The sequence below is a fragment of the Telmatherina bonti genome, assembly GCF_933228915.1.
Source record: "Telmatherina bonti genome assembly, chromosome: 5".
In the NCBI taxonomy this organism is placed as follows: domain Eukaryota; kingdom Metazoa; phylum Chordata; class Actinopteri; order Atheriniformes; family Telmatherinidae; genus Telmatherina; species Telmatherina bonti.
Genome location: NC_136623.1, coordinates 24,043,903 through 24,064,040, shown reverse-complemented (window position 1 = coordinate 24,064,040; position 20,138 = coordinate 24,043,903). Strand labels below are relative to the sequence as shown.

The 20,138-nt window shown below is 38.7% G+C and overlaps 1 protein-coding gene across 2 annotated transcripts in view; it reads right to left on the bottom strand.

The window, feature by feature from the left end:
* Positions 1–18,258, bottom strand: part of spaca6 (sperm acrosome associated 6) — a 35,615-nt gene extending 17,357 nt beyond the window's left edge. For both annotated transcript variants that reach the window (XM_079240203.1, XM_079240204.1), the window contains exons 1-2: positions 17,783–18,258; positions 7,123–7,170 (exon numbers count right to left, since the gene is read on the bottom strand). The gene's annotated coding sequence lies outside the window, so the exon portion shown is untranslated. The remainder of the gene's footprint in view (positions 1–7,122; positions 7,171–17,782) is intronic.
* Between the last annotated feature and the right edge of the window lie 1,880 nt (positions 18,259–20,138).

Below are 20,138 nucleotides of genomic sequence, written 5' to 3'. Positions count from 1 at the left end.
TTTTATGCAAACACACAAACAACAAAAATCACAAGAAAAAAAAAATCCTCATACAAGAAATTAAATAACGAAATAGAAACTTGCAAAAACACAATTGACAACAATAGAGCATCTGTCTGGGTATTTTTGTTATCTTTCACATTACACCGATATTTCCATTTAGTAGTTTACTACGTCTTGTGTGTCACTTACAAATGAGATCCATTTTTCCCACTGCTTGTCGTATTTAGATCCTTTCAATCGAAGATTATGTGTCATTTTTTCCATTATCGATATTCCTTCCACAATCTTGATCCAGTCTTCCTGGACAGGAGGATCAGGCTTCAGCCATCTTTTTGTTATTGCCTTTTTGCTTGCCGCCAAGACCACCTTCGTAATAAACATGTCTTCCTTCTTAACAAAATGTACTATGTTACCAAGGTACAACACAAGACAAGTATTTGGAATGCTGTAACCCAAAATTTTTGTCAGAGCTGTTCCTAACTCTTCCCAATATCTAGTGATTTTAGTGCAACTCCAAAAGATATGTGCGTGACTAGCCTCAATTTTTCCGCACAACCTCCAACACTCTTGTGGAGTATGTGTCTGTCTGCTTTTGATTTTAGGAGTAATAAAAAATCGTGTCAAATTCTTCCAGCAGAATTCCCTCCATATCAATGAATTTGTAGTACTGTGCTGAATTTCACACATTTGGAACCATTCGTCCTCTGTTATTTCAACTTCCAATTCTGTTTCCCATTTTTTTTTAAGATACATTGTCGTTTCCTGCCTGCTTTCCCTCAAGGAGTTATAAAGGGCTGAGATGGCTTTTAATTTTTTTTGCAAATATGAATCTATCATTACCCTTATAATAATATGCATAGTGTCTATAAGTTTTGGTTTAACTTCTTTCATATAGTAATCTCTGACTTGTAAGTATCTAAAAAAGTCTTTCTTATCTAAATTGTACTTTGTTTTAAGTTCTTGAAAGCTCATGAACTTGCCCTCTTTCAACAGAGTAAAGACTGCCGTAATTCCCTTTATTTCCCATTGTTGAAATGCTTCATCAAGTTGTCCTGGTTTGAATTTAGTATCAAATCTATACCATTTCAGTAAAAGAACCTGCTCTTTTAATTGATATTTTTCTATAACAGAGTGCCACGTTTCAAGTGTGAATTTTACAATTGGATTCATTTTACTTTTAAGAGATGTCATGAGCAGTTTATCAGATAAAAAAATTTGAATTTTATAGCCTGAAACTTCTTTTTCAATATATTTCCATCTAGATTCATAGTCCGGTCTACACCAGCAAACAAGTGGTCTCAGTTGAGCTGCTAAAAAATACTCTTTTAAGTTGGGTAGGGCCATTCCCCCTTTGTTTTTTGGGAGTTGTAAAATGCTATATTTTGTTCGTGGCTTTTTTCCATTCCATATAAATCTCGAAATCATTCTGTCCCATGTTTTGAATTTACTTTGAGGGACAGAAAGCGGAAGGGACTGAAACAAATATAACAATCTGGGGAGAACATTCATTTTAATTATTTGTATTCGGGAACTAAAATCTAGTGGCAATGTTGACCATTTATTAAAGTCTTTTTTAATGTCCTCTTCTGCTTTATTATAATTTAAGTCATACATGGTTGGAATTGAGTCAGTTAAGTTTATACCTAAATATTTAATAGATTTGGAATTCCACTTTATTTTATATTTGTCTCTAATTTCCTGAGAGGGCAAGTAGTTGAACGACAAGATTTGTGTCTTACTTATATTTATTTTGTAGCCAGAGTAATGCTCATATGCATGAAATAAACTCATTAGATTTGGAAGACAGGACTCTGGATCTTGGAGAAAGATAATAACATCATCCGCAAAGAGTCCTATACGATGTTGTTCCCCTGCTACCGTAACTCCCTGTAGGATCGGACTTTCCCTTACCGCTTGTGCAAGTGGCTCAACATACAATGCAAAGAGCAAAGGGGAGAGCACACAACCCTGCCTATTCCCTCTTTCGAGGGAGATTCTATTAGTTAAACTGCCATTAACTTTGATTCTGGCTGTAGGCTCATGATATAGCGTCCTTATACATTGAATTGAATCATCCTTGAATCCAAAGCGTGCCAACACTTCATATAAATACACCCAGCTCACACTGTCAAATGCTTTTTCTTGATCCAAACTAACTATTACTGTACTAATACCTGTATGTTTAGCATTATCAATAACATGAAGTACTCTCCTTATGTTATCTTGTGTTTGGCGCCCCCTAATGAAACCAGTCTGATCGACCTCAATTAAATCTGGCCAAAATGTCTCAAATCTTTTACATATAATTGAGGTATATATTTTATAGTCCACATTTAGAAGGGATATAGGTCTATAATTTTTACATTCTTCTTTATCTCTTCCTTCTTTGGGTAATAATGTGATAATTGACTCCCTCCATGACGGAGGGGCCATTCCTTGTTTTAGGGTCCAGTTAAAACATGACAAAAGTAAGGGTTTGAGCTCCTCCTTAAAAACTTTATAGAATTCAGACTGAAATCCATCACTGCCTGGGGATTTATTTGATTTTTGTTTACTGATTGCCGCTTCAAGTTCTTTATCTGTGATCTGCGACATAATTAGTTTATTTTGAGCTTCCCCAATAGAAGGTAGGTCAAGTGAATTGAGAAATTGTCTGATTATGTCCCTATTTGCAGCTGAAGGTTGAGAGTACAATTTTGTATAGTATTTTTCAAACTCTTTCTCTATTCGGTCTGGTTTGCAGTACAACTGGTTACTGACTGCATCTCTAATTTTTTTAATAGTCACTGATTCTTGTTGTTTACGCAGTCGCCTTGCCAAAATTTTAGTTGCTTTGGGTCCTGCTTCATAATAATTTTGTTTTAGGAATCTTGCTTTTTTCTCAATTTCTCCTCGAAGAATTTCGTCAATTTTCTTTCTAGTTTCAACCATTTGTTTTAATATTGACTCATTTCCAGTTTGTTTGTGTTCTTCCTCCAGGCATTTAAGTTTTTCAATTGAATTTTTATACACAGCCATCCTGGCGCGTTTTTGTGCAGTTGTGTGAGCTATTAATTTACCTCTCAAAACAGCCTTCAATGCATCCCAGAGGATAGCAGGATTCACATCTCCTGTATCATTTTCTTCGACATACCTTTTAATTTCGTCTTTAATTTGTTTAATGTTGTCTTCTCTATTTAATATACTCAAGTTAAGTCTCCATGCAGTGTTCAATTTCCTAGCGTCCAGGTTAATTTTAAGACTAATCATGTTGTGGTCCGAAACATCTGAAACATCAATCTTACATTCTGTAACATTATGAATTTCTTCAATATTAATTAGGAAATAATCAATTCTAGAATAGACAGCATGAGGGACAGAATAATGCGTGTAGTCCTTCCCTTGAGGGTAAAGCTCTCTCCATATATCTACCAATCCAACTTCATTTATTAGTGTATTCATTAATCTAGTTATACGTTTATTGCCATTTTTGGTGCTAGTTGTATCCATGTTCTGGTTCAGCACAACGTTGAAATCTCCTCCACAAATCAAGAGGCCCTCAGATTCCTGAGTAACTATGTTAAACACCTCTTTATAAAAATTCTTCTTACTCTGAGGGGGAGCATATATGTTAACCAAGGTAACAAGTTTGTTTTCCAGTTTTCCTTTAATTAACACATATCTGCCCTCATTATCTGTCACCTCTTTATAACATTCGAATTGGACCATATTTGCTATAACAATTGCTACTCCCCTTTTTGGACTTTCTCTGTAAGAACTAGAGTATGTGTTTCTATAACCTAATTTTTTCAATTTTTCGTGTTCTTGTGAAGATAAGTGGGTCTCTTGCAAAAAAGTTACCTGGGCTTTTTCTTTTTTCAACTTAGTCATAACCTTACTTCTTTTAACTGGATTATTTAGCCCATTTACATTTAGTGACACAAACTTTATATTATTATACGGCATAAAGGCGATTTAAGTATGTATTTAAGTCTCCCAGACAAGATAAGAACCGGGCCTGAACATATGGCCAACTATATTGCAACAGAGTAGTAAAATAAAACATAAAGCAAAAACGAAAACCTGACTTCCAGTCTGGGGCAAGTCCTTGGCACCCCGAGTCCCCGTTGGCAGGCTGAGGAGTTTTTCTCTTCGTAGAGGGCTCCTCTCTGAAGGTGAGACACGCCGTTTCACACATTCAAGAGTCCAACGTTGCCCGATAGCATACTTTATGATACAGAAGAAGTCCGTTGCTTACATCAAAAGTTCTCCGTACTTTTCCTGACCTTCTTTACAACAAAATGTCAAATAAAGGTAGCTTTCGTCTTCCACGTCTTGGTTGGCATACTCCTTTTCATTCGTCCCGTTAATCCTAAGTGCTTTGTCGTGCCGTTGTCTGGAATAGACTCTCCAGCTCCCTGTTCATCTCCGCCGGGTTAGAGTTCGGCAGCGGCACCGAGAATCCTCTCCGCCTCATCTCCAAGGCAGCCTCCCTTGCGCTGCCATATGTACGCACACCCGAGTCCCAATGAATGCGTATTTTATCCAACGGTGTTTGAAACCGGACATCTTTCTCCTTTAGAGCACGCTTAATGGTTACATATTCCCTGCGCTTCTGCACCACTTCTGTAGCATAGTCATGGTCAAAAAATAAGCGCCGATCATCATACATTACTTTGCCTGCCCATGCCTTTTTCAGTATACTCTCTTTAGTAACGTAATCCTGAAAGCTTATTATTATTGATCTCGATGGAGCATTTGGACCCGGTTTTTGTGTTAATGCTCTATGGGCTCGCTGGATGTGCAAGCTCATGTCTGCAGGAAGCGAAAGTGCCGTCTTTAGCATCTTGTCCACAAACTGTAGCACCGAGTCACCCTCCTTTCCCTCAGGAATCCCGTACAAGCGGATATTGTTCCTCCTAGATCTCCCTTCCAGATCCGTCAGCTTTCCTTGTACAACTTTGTGGTTTTCCATAACTTTGAGGAGGGCATCCTTCATGGCTATGGTCAATATTTCTGTCTCAGTTATCCGTGCTTCAGCCTCCGTTAGCTTGTTTTTGAGTGTGTTGATTTTTTCAGAGTTTGCAGATATCGTTTGATAGATTTCCTTCTTTATTTCTTTCAACTCAGCTCTCAAGTCTTCTTTGATTTCCTGCTTAATTTTTTGAAGGTCTTCTTTGTTTTCATTGCGGAATTCACACAATTCCGTTTGGATAGCTTGTAGCACCACGCTAACATTTTCCTCGTGGTGTTGCGCTTCTTCCATTTTCTTCCCTTCTTGTCGTTTTTTACGCTTTGATTGACTTCTAGTCTTTGTACCCCCTATCATTCCAATATAGCTTGTAAAATAGTCCTGTTTTGTCTTGAATTTGGGGGGTTTTTATGCAATCGCTATCGGAGCCTCTGGCTAAACGTCCATGTTGGTTGCAAGTGTCAGCTACCTTTCACTTTCTCCATCCCTTCTCCCTGAAGCGGGCCTGCCTGGGCCATGAAAAACTCACCCACTATGAAAAATGTCTGTGGCACTTCCTAAATGGGGTGGGTGCCACTTGAAGTTCAAAATTTCTCATATCCTTGATCATAATCCACACACTGTGCGGCGACACAGAATGTGACATCACTTTTAGAAGCATGTAAGATTCATCAGTAAACACAATTTCACCGTCAGTGGTTTCATTCTGATGAAATGAGCATGATGTAAGTCTGGGAAAATGTTAAGCTGGAGAATTCTTGTCCTTTCTGGCCTAAATTTTATGCACCAATTTTCTATTTTAGATTTCACTACATAACCTCTACCAATGCTTTGCATTGGAATTATGCATGCAACATCTTTGATGCGAGGGTAACATGTTGCAATGTTCTTCAGTGTTACAGACTACAACTATCTGCTGAAATATGAATACACTATTTTTTTCCCTGGTAAAAAGAAATTCTCTGTTAAACACTAATCTGCCTTGGTTGACGCCAACCTCCTGTACCAAGATGGCAAAATGAATGTTGCCATGGGAACCTTTTGCCTGGCAACATCAACAGCCTGGCAACTAGCCAAACTGTTGCTATGGCACAACTGTCAATTTACGTAAGCTGGGATTGGTGTGTGAGTGGCCTTTTGTAACGCCGCCCTTTCAAAGATTCCAATCAAATAGAAGCTGGAAGAATTCATGATGGGACACAAAATACCGAGGTTTACAAGTGCTGGTTGTGTGAAGGGGGGGTTTAAATTAGAATAAAACCCCAGCTTGGCCAAAAAGCAGCACACAAGGAAAGACTATCTACTTTGGAATGCAACATCTTCGTCAAAGACATTTAGAAACTTATAAATAATTTTCATCCTAGCTTTGCTAAATCGTGCAGACTGGCTTGATGATTATTTTATATCTCACTGACTACATGCAGCGTGTATTTCTTGCCAAATAATTCAGGGAGAAAACAAATATTTAGATTCAAGGTACAAAGCTTGTCCGGGTTTTTGCAATCTGTTGTGCACATGTGCTAAAATGAACTAATTAATGCCCTAGTGTGTCCTTTTATTTTTGTGTTTGCAGGCATTCATTTTGCAGCTTTGCATATAGGCAACTGAGATTCAAATTCAAATTATAAATACTTTTTTTTAAATAGGCTGTCATTTCTCACAAAATTTGTAGGAAGCAATAAATGTAATGATTCATGTAAATATGTGGTAGCCAGAGAGCAGATTAGTCACAAAGAATTAGAAAATAATAAGCAGAATTCATACAGATACAGTGTAGGATCAACCTAAATTGATGAACTTTAAATGACTGGACAACAAATATTCTGGATGTAAAAATACTACATGAGTAATAACGGAGTTTGTACATTGGATTATACTTAAAATAAATAAAATACCCATTTGAATGTGAATCCCATAGTATTAATTGATACTTTTTAATGCAAAATCTGATATATGAGCCACAGTCCTTATTAAGCTTAATGTAAATAAAGCAAACAGATATGTAACACAAGATTAGGTCAATCTGTGTGTACACTTACAGAGAACATGTTTCAGTTTGTGGTCTTTACATGTTCAACATGGTTTGTCTTGTGTACAAAAAACATGTCAGTCAGGCGAGTGTTTGCATATAATGAGTGGAATGTATTGAAATATTATGTAAAGGTTACCTTGAAATCACAGTGGCAGGTGTCCCTTAGATGTAAACCACAAGCCAACTGAAACACACAGAAAAAAAACACATCATCATCATCAAGGTTGGAGGGAATAAAGTTTTCCTTATGAAACTGACAAAGATCAGAAAGCTACTATGTCTGAAACAGTCAGTAAGTTACTAACATACTACACAGCTGATCACATCCCACAGTTACCTCCAAGTATTTAAAATGTAATTTTGTTATGCTGCTTGCTGGTGAAGTTTCCCGTCTCTGCCATGACTGCAAGCAGGCAGAATTTAGTTGCGCTTCATGTCATGTCCATGCACAATTAGATGAATTTTCAGAATAATTTGATATTAACATGAGACCACATTGAGAAAGTAGACTATAAAGGGGCAATTCATGCAACTGAGTTAATTAGAATTACAGAAACTTTAAAAGTTGCTTAACACCCATTTTGGCTCTTGTGATGGTTCTTAAATGTTGCCATTGAAAAGTTTAATTTGAAAACTAGCCCTATTCTCCCAGCATGATCAGCAGAAAATCAGAAACTCTGTCAGAAAGAGCTACTCAAAGGCATCAGAAAAAGAGAGTTACGGGACTCAAAGCTGTAACATCAATTCTATGTTACACTTCTATGTTATGTTATGTTGGAGATTCTCCTGATAAACATTTGAAGGAAGTTTTAAATATTGATATTTGAAAGGTGTTTCAGTGCACACATGCCTTCCGCAGAATGAATAAAGCAATGCACCAGCTTGGAGTGCTAAGCCTCCTGCTCCGGCTTGATAAATATAACTTCAAAAGAAGCAGCCAAATAGCTTTAGCTGGCCGACTGCACAATGAGCATAATAACTCCCCACCTCCTGGGAGCTCCAACCTAGTTCATTTACCCTTGCAGAGCACTGCTATGCCTGCATGTGCACATGTGTCTTTGTTCCGATGCGAGCCTCTTGGAGGCTCCCCACCTTCTGCTCTCTACAAAGCGGATGTATAGAAGAACCTTTTGGACCTCATTTTAACAGAGGAAATGCCCCCACCCCCCCCTCCTTCTCCTCTTTTCTATTTGCCCCTCACATGTAATGCCTGATTTACCACAGAACCCCTTAAAGAGGTCAAAGGGCAGACAAAACAGTCTGGTGTCATGGCAACCTGTGTGCCACCAACCAGAATGGCAGGAGTGGAAGCAGGGGGGGTCACATAGGCTGTCAGTTAAACCTTCAAGAACTCCCCTTTGTGCTTAGGCTACTGTGTGTAACTTACAAACACAAAATACACACATGTAATGCACCTGCACTGTGAAATAGACCCTCCTAATTTGCACTCTACAGCCTAGAACAATCAAGCCAAATCCCTCTGTGCAATGCAGTTAAGTGTGGTACCTACTAGAGTGTGAGATGGTGTGTGCACCAAAGTCATCTGTGCCACTGCCTGTGCAGGAGCTTAGAAGTGTGTGCCGTTTGTGCGCATGCAAGACACTGCTGCGTGAAAGGTTCTTTGTGACCGCTCAATGCAGTGGCAGTGCATACGAGATGGGGGAGGGATGCTAACGGATAAATGGGAAGCAAATGCATTCAGATCAATACTGAGCTGAGAGAGGGTTAGAGGGGTTGAGAAGAGAGAGTGGAAGGTGGTGAGTAGGGAGGGAGGGGCCATGGAGGGACTGATTAATCATTCCTGTATTGTTATTGACTTTCTGTTAAAGGGAGTGAGTCAGACGTTGAATTATATGCCTGTGCATGAGCGTGTGTTTATGTGTGTGCGTTAGCTGCACTGTATTTATTGAGAGCACAAAGTCATCAATTACAGCCCTCAACTTCCTAAAGGTTTGGCACTGTAGCTGGTCCAGTACAGCTGTGACTCGTGTGTGGTTAAAACTTTTCATGCCGTTAGTTCACATTGGCAGCACAGAAACTGTGAAGGATTTAATTATTAACGCTTTGTAAAAAGAGCTACGATGCTGCTCCATTTTCAGCAGGAACGGGGAAGTGAAGGAGGCGAACAGGAAATCCCCCCCGTGAGGAGTTAACGAGGAGCTGACGGAGCAGACACAACATAGAGGGAGGGAAAGGAGGGAAGCTGCTGGAGGTGGGGGAGGGGGTTAATGCTGCCCTGACATCTGACCCGCTGTCTGTGACCTTGTTCAAGGGGGCAGAGGCTGGACACACCTGAGCACAGGCCACATGTCATCACAATGTGCTCAAAATTTAGAGTTTTTTTAAAAGAATTATTTTGCAACAAATTCTGTTGAAACAGCCCGTAAACCCCCCCACCCCCCCACTCCCCCATCCCCTCAAGTCAGCTTCAAAACTCCTAATTAAATAGATAAAACTGACATAATTAGTTTACAATTATAACAGCATGACACCAACGTCAGATGATGCCAAAGGCAATGTTTTCCTCTAATTACGACCCTTTTAAAAGTGGTGACTTGTCACAGCCTGGCAGGCTATGTCAATGAAAACCCTATTCAGTTTTACCTTGAACTTGAACAATGAGTCTGGTGTTTGTGCTGGGGCCACTTCCTGACCTCTCCTTCCCCCGTTGGAAGCAACCAACTGTAGCTTCTCCTTTCATCTTATAAAAGTGACCCTGATAACCCTCACTGACCAAAGAACAGCCAGCAACGGCAGGTTTTGCTTCTACTATGAACTCCTTCATCCTTGACTTGTAAAAGTTTGTTTGCCATTACATTCATACAGTTATGTGACGGTTAGTTTTCTGAACCATGAGGTTCATTTAGAAATGACTCACTGAGCCGACCGACAGTGTATGCAAATAATTCCTCCTCATTCTCCCCTTCATTTTCTTCACCTCCTCCCATTCTCTTGCAACAAATCCTTTCTTCTCCCTCAGACACTTTTCTGTCTTGCTTTTTCACCCACTTGTCTCTGCCTCCCAGACACCCTGTTTCTTCATGCCTTCATCTTTATTTTTCCCCTTTTTCTCTTCACAGCACATTCACCCCTCCTCCTCTCTGCTATACTCTCTCCTCCACCTCCTCTGTCTGGCACCAGAGCGCTGGCACGCTCGAGGGAGTCGTTGTGTGATGCGGGCATCACTGACACCTCCAGCACCATTGCATAGCATGTGTATCACTGCAAAGTGTAATGGGGAGCCTTGCGAATGCCACCAATATGTTACCAGAAGAAGATGTGTCACACTTTAGAGGACTGTTAGTAAATTAATATGCTTTCAGCACACAAACACATTTCACCTGCTTACTTCTGCTTGTTAAAAATAAAACAGACTCACTATCAAAAAGTGTTAGTTTAAAGATTCAAATCTGGCTTTTTTACAAGAAACCAACTTTGCCTACCAGCAAACAAAGGGCAATGGTGGGTGGATTTATAACCTTTAAAGACTTTGCTACTACCTTAAACAAATTCACAACGGCTTATACTCTAAATAACTCATGAAAAACTGTGAAATGACTGTAGTGTGTATTTTCCAAAATTTCACACTGCCCCAGGTACAATGTTGTCGGACAAACAAAACACAGTTGAATTAAGAGGACAACATCCAGGTACATAGAAAGATTGTTAAGTGATTCAAACATAATAATCCTAGTCCAGCCAGAAGAATACCACAAGATTAAAAAAAAAAAAAAAATTAAACACACACAACATATTAATGTCACTTGTTCAACTACATGTAAATTGTGTTGCTGTTTAATCGTATTTCAAATGGAGGGTAATCCATTCAAGCAAAAACCTGGCAGCATATCAAGAGACAGTACAAAAATGAGTAGATGAACCCTCTGTGACCTCACCCTGTGCTTTGTACTCAGATTACTTGTATCTTCACAATTTAGGTAATCTGTTACTAACTAAACTGTCAAATAAGGTGTACATTATTCTTTAAGCCACCCTGTGTGTTTTGCTGCAACAAGACCTCAACTCATATACGTGTGTTCTGCTCCTCAGTAGATAGCAAGTCCTGCAGAAGTCAGTACACATATGCAACTCACTCAGGTGGGACAGCAAAAAGGATAGCACTTACTATGCATAAGCTCTCACATGAATTACAGAGTTTAAGTTTGAAAAGGACAAGCGCAACCACGGGGCAATGCCTATGGCACCTGGGTGACATCTAAACAAAGAACTTTATTTCAGATTCGAAGAGGGATCTGCAGGCTCTGCTATGCTCTACAAAACTGGTGATGCTGCCAATGTTACAACTTCACCTCAGTAGAGTGCTGAAAAGAGAAAATAGAGAATTGTTTCTTCACAGTGAGGTCCACCAACACACTGATAAGATGCAGTGACTGACACTGAAATAACTTGGAAAAACTGAACCGACATTTACTCCATTTCATCCAAGCCATTATAGTGAAGTTAATACAAAGGCTAATTAAAAGTTGCCTTGATTTGTTTCTTCACCATTTTGCAAGGATCTTATTGGCACTAAGCTCTTGTTTTAAGCAGTACTTGTATGACTTTATAAAATCATACTTCTAAGCATAAACTGCTTAGAAACTTAAACATTAGTCTTTTTTTTACTAATCTTAAAATGATCCACATATTTGCTAAATAAGAGGGCATTATTTCAATAAGTTACAGGTTTTAACTAAACTTTTTACTCATTATGTGATTTGTAACATCCTCTGAACCTTACTAGTATTTAAATAAATACATAGCTGAATACAATTAAAAAATATTCCCACTGCTTTATATTATTGGGCCTGAAAAGGGGTCAGATTTAATATCAGCACAACACAAGTTTGTTAATTTATTCCTTACACATGGTCACAATTAACTGTTTATGCATATCCTTGAATTTGTACATTTTAAAATTACATAATGTGAATCCATCACATATCCTATAGTTGTATGTGGTTTATCATATTCCTTGGTAACTAATCAACTTTTGTCAGTGTGTCACTTTCCTCTCACTAATAGTGCTAAAAGCCTTCAGTAAACATGTAAAATATTAAAACACAGCATCCTCATTAGGACTAACATTGACATCAGCATCATCATTCTTATGATGCCACTATGTCTGATAGGTTGCTATAATCACGTGACACGGAAGAGACAGAAAAATTCACTGTTCCTGGGTTTTGCATCGACTTTATTTGCTTAAATCTTTGAGAGTAATAACAAATTACTGTTTAATACTAGCCATATAAAACATGCAACTTATACTAGTGGTATCGCAATATTTAAAAAGACAAGTACTGAATCCGATATTTCACGCCCATCCCCAATTTTACTCATTTTCCAACTAGCTTCATCTTTAAGTACTGTCCAACATGTGAAGATGTGACATCAAGCAGGCATTCAGGCCTTTAGTAAAAAGCTTCATGTTGTTTAAATCATACAAGTTCAGATGGACAAGTGTCCCATTAATATTACTTCTGTCTTCATTTCACAACTATAATTTATAGTCTCATTAATTATAGCATACTGATCACTGGGGGGCAGTTGGACTAAACTTCTGAAGTAATACATACAGACAAATGCCCAGTAACCTCAACAAAGCTTGTTCGTCAGGAACCTGCTCCATAAATTATACATAACTGATGTACTGAGGACATCACGAGGCCAGCAGCAGAGAGAACTGTGCACTAACATTATCACACTCACACACAGTTGCGCTATCTTTTGCTTTTACCCAACCCCCAACTCCTGAGGCTCTAAAGTTGTCTGTGAGACATCTACAGAGATGGAGAGGAGAGTGGAAGTGGTGAGGATCAAAAGTTGAGAGAGAGCATATAGAAGAAAAAGATGTGCATCGAGAATGAGACGGCTAGGAACGTGGTAATAAAGATGAGAGTGGTATAGGAAGAAAGAGGAGACAGCAAGAGGGAATTGATATCGGGGAGCTAAGAGGCAATGCAGTGACCTACTAATGCAGAACTGAGGAATTCTCACTGCTGACTGCAAACACATTCCTACAGCCTGCAAATATTAACCCCCACCTCACCACTTCTGCCTGCTTCTCGACACACAAGGCAGCCACCTGGCCCCTCCATGAGGAAACTATTCATTGATATGAACTCACTTACTGGAAAAGTCTAACAGCAGTGGGAGGGAGATAAAAAGATGAAAGACACCAGCACGAATAAACTGTGATATTCACTGGTAGTTTCTACTGTAGCACAGAGAAATCACGTATCATCACGTAGGCAAACTTCATTACAGGACTCGAGACAAAGGCAGCGCTTTGTGTTTTATGATACTAGATGTGAAAGAGGAGCAACAGTTACGATGTTTCACCTCAGACTGGAAACACACTTCTTACTGAAGAACTCCAGCTTGTTTTGAGTAAAGACGTTTGAACATGAACGTCTGTACATGTTATTGTTAAATAGGTTTTTTTCCCCCACTAAAATTGATATTATGTGCACCCAAAAGGAGTGAAATGAAGAACAGGTCATCCAGATCTGAAACAGGAACAAAACACAACTTTGTGTCCAAGCTTTGAGCTAACTCGTTCTTTATCAAATGTGCTTATTTTGTAAAAGCTTACAGTGTCTCAGTCATGTTAGATAATCAATATTACATGAGGAATACAAACAATCAACATTATTCTGCAGAGTTTTTTCTCATAATCTCATTTGAGTTTTCACGCACATCTAATATTTCACTGGGATTATCAGTAAAACTAAAAAACTTCCACAATTTAAAACTGAACAAAAAGATTATTCTAGCTGCTCAGCCATTCGATTATTATGTATTCTGTATTTGTACAGATGAATAACTTATTTTACGTGAATTCATTTCTGCTCCCATTATAATTATGTGAAATCCCACTTCTTCACAATGCAACATCTAAATATTTCCATGTTGATGTGTCTTGATTTAGACCAGACTGTGCCTGCTGGTAAAATGCAAGAAATGCCTCAACATTTTACTCATATTGCACTGTTTTTAAATCATACTTGAATATATTCTAAACTTTTTTTTTTTATTTAATGATACGCTGTTGTTGGAAATGAAATATGTAATAAATCCTGTTGGTGCTCATAAAAACAATGAATTATTGTTATTTAGTAAACAAAGCACAAGCTCAATGTTTAACAAAAAAAAAAAAAAAACGTTGTGGTTTGTTAATTTAGTGTGTTGGAACATGACTCTAAAATACACTGTTACGTCAGATTTACCTGATGTGGTAAAGTTAATGTATCATAATCATACGCTGTGCCATTTTATTAGCCAAAGGATAGTGACCAGATATAGGTAAATGATGTCTTCAAATGAAAACAGGCTTACTGTGCAGAAGATTAGTGAAAAAACTAATAACAATAGTGGATTAACTATACTGTGGTAGTGTTTACATTCTTTTGAAACTCACTCAAACATATTTGGGACTCCATATTGCAAGTACTCTATTGCTGTGATAAGCTGATACTATTATCTCTCTGATATACTATTCTGGTCATGTCAGTTTATTACTGTTGCTCTGCTTTAGATAATCCCCTTTAATCTCTGGCTCAAGCACTGTGATTTTTACATGATATCAATCTTAAATAAAAAAAAAAAAACTGTAGATAATATTATTTATCAGTGATGAAAGAAGTTTTGAAGTTTTCTATTTGAGACAAAACAACGATAACATTTGGCTATAAAAATATTTTGTCTTGTATGAAATAAATGCAACAAAAGAAAAAGAATACAGAATAACACTGTATGCATCATAAATGTGTGAAGAGAGGAAAAATTATATCTACGAGTTAACACATTAATATAGTTGATCTTGATAATGCTTATTAACAATTTATTTTGTTATTTTATCTCAAGATATTCATATTTTACAAGAAAATTATAGGTCTAGTTCGCAACCAAATCACATCTGTGTCGTATTAAAGTCGTGTTCGGCATTAATAAACTGCTAAAAATCCGTATCTCAGCAGGACATGTCAACATTACTCAATAGCTGAAAGTGCTGAAGGCATGCACATCTTGCATCTGGAAGAAAAATACAACACCAGTTAGAGATTTCAACTGGTGCAACGGAGAGAAACATTATCAGGTCTGTGCTAATAATGTAGAAAAACCCTGTGGGTATCCAGATGGAGCTCTATCAGCTCCAGCCCCATTTCAGCCCCCATGTCCTAGAGAAAGCAGACAAACACTGATGCAACTGGAACACTGAGTCCAGGGGGAATAACTCTCACTCAGGCCGTGAGAGCGCGCGAGTACATCTCGCAGTCACATGGTGCAGTGCTTTCTCCCCTCGCTGGACCTACCGTACTCGTTGTGTGTGGCCCCTTTCCCATCTCTTTCACACCACAGCAGCATTACTAATAATGAAGGGAAATACATCAACGGCTTCCTCTCCATTTGTATTTAGATGTGCCAAGGTTAGTAAGTGGCATACTAGAGTTGAAAAGGTGTTTAAATAACTACTAGGTTCTCTGTTAGTACAGAAATCCATGTCAATCCATTATTTCTGCCAAAGTATTCCATACTGTTACAGTAAAGCAGTCCTGTGGTGATGCTTTGAATGTCTCGACTGCCTGTAAAATGTGTTGCAATATGAATAAAGCTCATTGATTTTGGCTCTTCATGACAGTTATCTAATGCAGGCTCTACTTTGAAGTGTGTGAAAAATTGATATTTGTGAAAAACTACCCCAAAACAAAATATTTACTTCAGTGATGCATAAATTTTAGTGTAATGTAAATTAATCCATATGTAAACCGTATGGTATTGGTAATAAAGTGATGAGAATGACTGGAAGGGCAGAAGGCCAACATTGGATTAATATTTTAGGATATAAACTGAGAAAGTCAGGAAAAAACATGTAGTTTTATGTAAATATAGAGAATAAAAATGTGTCCATCAGCTGCCAGGTGTATTAGGGTCAGAGGACACATAGCTGTGGCTTCCAAACAGATGCATTAGATAAGCACCACAAATCATCACTGTAGCAGTAGTCGTACCACTTTGTGTTGCCACTGCCAAATAACATCACACAACTCACTAATTCAGGCATTAAGGTCATTGTCCTCTATGATTATCTTGATTACTTATTTATCCTTTATATTAGAGTTAAATGAACAGAAAATAAATTAGCTTCTGTAGTTTATCATGTGTTTGCAAACTTACAATATGAGACATCATAGTTAGAAGACAACAGCTTGTGCTCAGCAGTATTTTTTTTATTTCTATTTTAATTTTATCGTGCCTGTACATAAATAAAACTGGGAAAATAATGGACAGCTAATCTGTGAAGTCATTTATATGTAATGTTGGAACAATATCCCTTTTCTCTGTAATGTACAAAACTGTTTTTAGCAGATAGTATAAAATAATTTAAAGTACTTTATGTGGATTGACATAATTTCTGCATCTATTTACCCTGAAAAAAGGTTGAATTACTACTGTGGTAAATAAACCGGCAGCCAAAACTTGATTTGTATTTTGGTTCAGTCATTCATTGTGCTCTCTTGAGCAGTCGTGACAACTTTATTGCATAAGTTCATACTTCAACTGTAAGACAAATCAAAAACAAATTTGTTACTGAATGAGGGAGGATACTGATTTAATCACAATAAACAATATTTTCCTTTTTTTTTTAAAAAAAAAAAAACCCTGTCCTTACAGCCATTACAACACCATGCTGAAACTAGCCATCAGCTATCAAGGTTGTCCATTTTGGACTGTATTTTCAGAGCTAAGTGATGCATGGCTATCAACGCTCAAGTCTACCATAATCCCCACAGTCACCCTCTGATCCACAGAACAAGAAAATCCCCCATTTCTGCCCTCTGCCAAATGGCACTCAGTGACAGAAAGACAACTGGGGTATCTCTATGAGTGTGCATAGGGTCATATGTTACATCACCAAGGCGACACACAGGCTTTTTAAGAACATAGATGAGGAGATTTCAGATCTTCAGCACGCAAAGGATGCCAGTATTATACAATGGAGGCAGAGCAGTGAACCAGCAGGACGGTGAGCCCGTGCATGCACAAAGCATAATTGTATTCTGGGATGTCAAAGTGTTGTTGTTCGCTTAAAGATATAAAGATGAGGTTTGTGATCAGTAGCATAACAGGGATGCATACTGAGACCACAAACAAACAGTGAGGGGAAGTAGAGGGTGGGACGTGTTGATTCCAGGGCAGGGGAGGCTGACGGCCAAATAATTCAAATACTTTGTGACAGACATCCTTTAGCTTCATATTGGCTCAAACCAAGAACAAACACCATGCTGAAAAACACTTACACTCACAAAATGTAATTATAACTCAGTTAATGGTAGGATTTACAGTGATTGACACAACAATGGCACAAAAGTGAATGTCCCAACCTCATTCTTCCTTCCCCTTTATCCTCCCAGCTGGGCCCCAACACCAGCCTTTAGCTAGAACTGAACTTGTTTCCAGGGGAAAGCTCTGCAAGCTAACACACATATTCTACCCAAGCATAACCAGGAGATAAATGACATGGCTAGATCTTTGGAGAAGCTTGGAAACAGCAAAAATGTTATAGTTGGAGGGGAAGAAAGGACAATGACTTTACAAACAAAAAGAAGCCAAAGCAGAGTCAAACTCAGAAACGCACAGCAAAAACTATAAAAAGACTAAAATAACCTGTGTATATATATATATACATACACATATATATATATATATATATATACTTTTTTAATAAAGCAACTTAATAGAGGAATAACAAAATGTTCTTACATGACATCAGGTTGTTTCTATTATTTTACCTTTTCCAGAGTTTCCTTCCTGAATTCAACTTGATTGTTCCTCTCCGTCCCCTCATCATCAGTCCCGAGTTTCTGCTTTCCCTCCTGAGTCTCAGCCTTGCATCTCTGTCAGTCCAGTCTTGTCAAATTTCATCCACAGCTGCCCGAGCTCCTCTCCCTCAGACATGATTTATCTTTTCTTCATCCCTTGGTATTCAGGATTTTGAAGGGAAACATGCCTTACGGACAAAGGAAGTCACCGGGAAGGGAGCGCAGGAGGGAAAAGCAGGGGGATAAAGTCACAGGCAGTAAAGCGAGAGGCAGGCTGATCCGCTGCTGCTGCTCAGTTTGTGACTGGGACAGCATGTGCTAGAAGCTGTGAAGAACTGGTTCCACCGTACGCTACGCCCAGAGGAGAAACGTTCAAAAGTCTCAGTGGTGCAGAGAGAGGGTGCTGAAAAAACAGAGCACACAAGAGGAAGGAAAAAGCATCAGTCATTGCGCGTGTGTGAGTTTATGCATGTAGGATAGCAATGAAGAAGAGGAGAGAGGCGAGGGACAGATTGAAAGAAAGGAAGGTGGGAGGGAGTGTACGTGGAAAGAGGAAAAGGGGAGGAGACATTTTTCCTCAGTTTTCCCGTTTGCATTTTTTTTTATTATTTCTCCCTCTTTGTGAAATGATCCCCATGCTGCCTCTGTGTACACAACTACCTTGTCAATAGGTTATTATTCTGCCCTTCCACGACTGTTTTCTCCCCGTCATACAGCCCTTTGTTAAAGCCAGCTGTGTCTTTAAGCCCATGCACTTGAACTCTGAGGGTGCTTTTCTTTCTCAATGTACTTCCCCTCTGCTGGCCCCCAGCACACAGGAAAGAGAGGCAGCTTGCAGGAGAGACAGAGCAGGACAGAGGGGCAAAAAGGGGCAGAAAGAGAAATGTGGATGGGGGAGGGGAAAGGTTTGAAAGTGGTGCTTCAGGGGTCTGGAGGATCTGCTCAAGAAATACAGAAAACATGCAACATATGAACGGCTTTCAAAGGAATGGTTCACGTCTGTGAGGAAATCACAAAATAATGGACTGCTGCTGATATGCTGATTTACGGGATGAAGTGCAGCTGTGTGCATGCAGTCGAGTTAGTGCAAGGTTAAGGTCACACCATTAAGTGCAGCCTCACATATCTGCACAAAATCTCCATGGCAACTGCCAGCATTCAGGTGAAATGTTTCATAATCAAATAATTTGTTTTTGTTGTAGGTCATAAAATGGGCTCACACTTATTTTTTCTACATGGCCCTTTCGTTCCTTCTTCCTCTCTTTTTTTCCTTTTTCAAAGAGAAAAGGAGTGGGTAGTCCACTCACCTTGACTGATTTAATTGTTGAGACAGCGGGAGGGGTTTGGGGGGAGGTAGTCAGGATCAGATAGTAGGCCACAGGCACACGGTAAACTGAGCCACACAGTGCCTCTCACAGCACAGGCTTAATTGTTCTTCATTGTGCAAGCAGTTCCTGAATGTGTACACGTACAGATCCTGAGTTTATACAGCAGGCTGCGTACTGTATTGCATGTGTGGTTGTCCATGAGTCTTGGCACAGAAAAAGTAAATAGAATAAATAAAAATGAAATTCAACACACACAAAAAGTGTCTTAAATAATAAATGCTCAATGGGTAGATACTAACCTTACACTGACCTTTTCTTCCAAAGGAAATCATTTTTCTCCAGACAGAAGACCAAAATAGAAAAATCATGGACCTGCAAAATAAATGCAATTGAAATATACAGCTTAATTTACATTAGTGCTGGCAAAATCCCAGCGCATACCAGCTCACATATTCACCCTGAAGCTTCAGAACATCAGCAACTAGCAGGGAGGAAACTGGAGGAACTCAAGGGCATGTGAAATAATTTTTTCAAAACAGGAAACGCAGATTGCAAGCCTGAATATGAACCATATGTTTTACACACACATGAAAATCTCTTGAAGGCTTTTGAATGATTATTGATTAGTTCTTCTCAAAGCTCTTCTTATGTATTGCCATGTTTATCCACAACACACTTTGAAGATAGCTAGAGCTTTAATGAATCCTGTGTTTAGACTTCAGCCGTGTGAACCAAGGAGAGGAGCTGAAGTATGGGTAATTAAGTCCCCTGAATAAAATCTAGTGGGAAAAGAATTTCTTGTTGATTAAACTCATGGTAAAGCTTCCATCAACAAGATGTAAGGACTGATGTAAAGTTGTTTTATCTACAGAGAAAACATAAGTCAACATGACCGGCAGAATATTTGAAACCAGGGATAATTTGTTAGATTACTTAAAGTGAAATAAAAGGAAAGTTCTGACAGATGACTGGTTAAATATGTGTAAAGTTGCCATGAC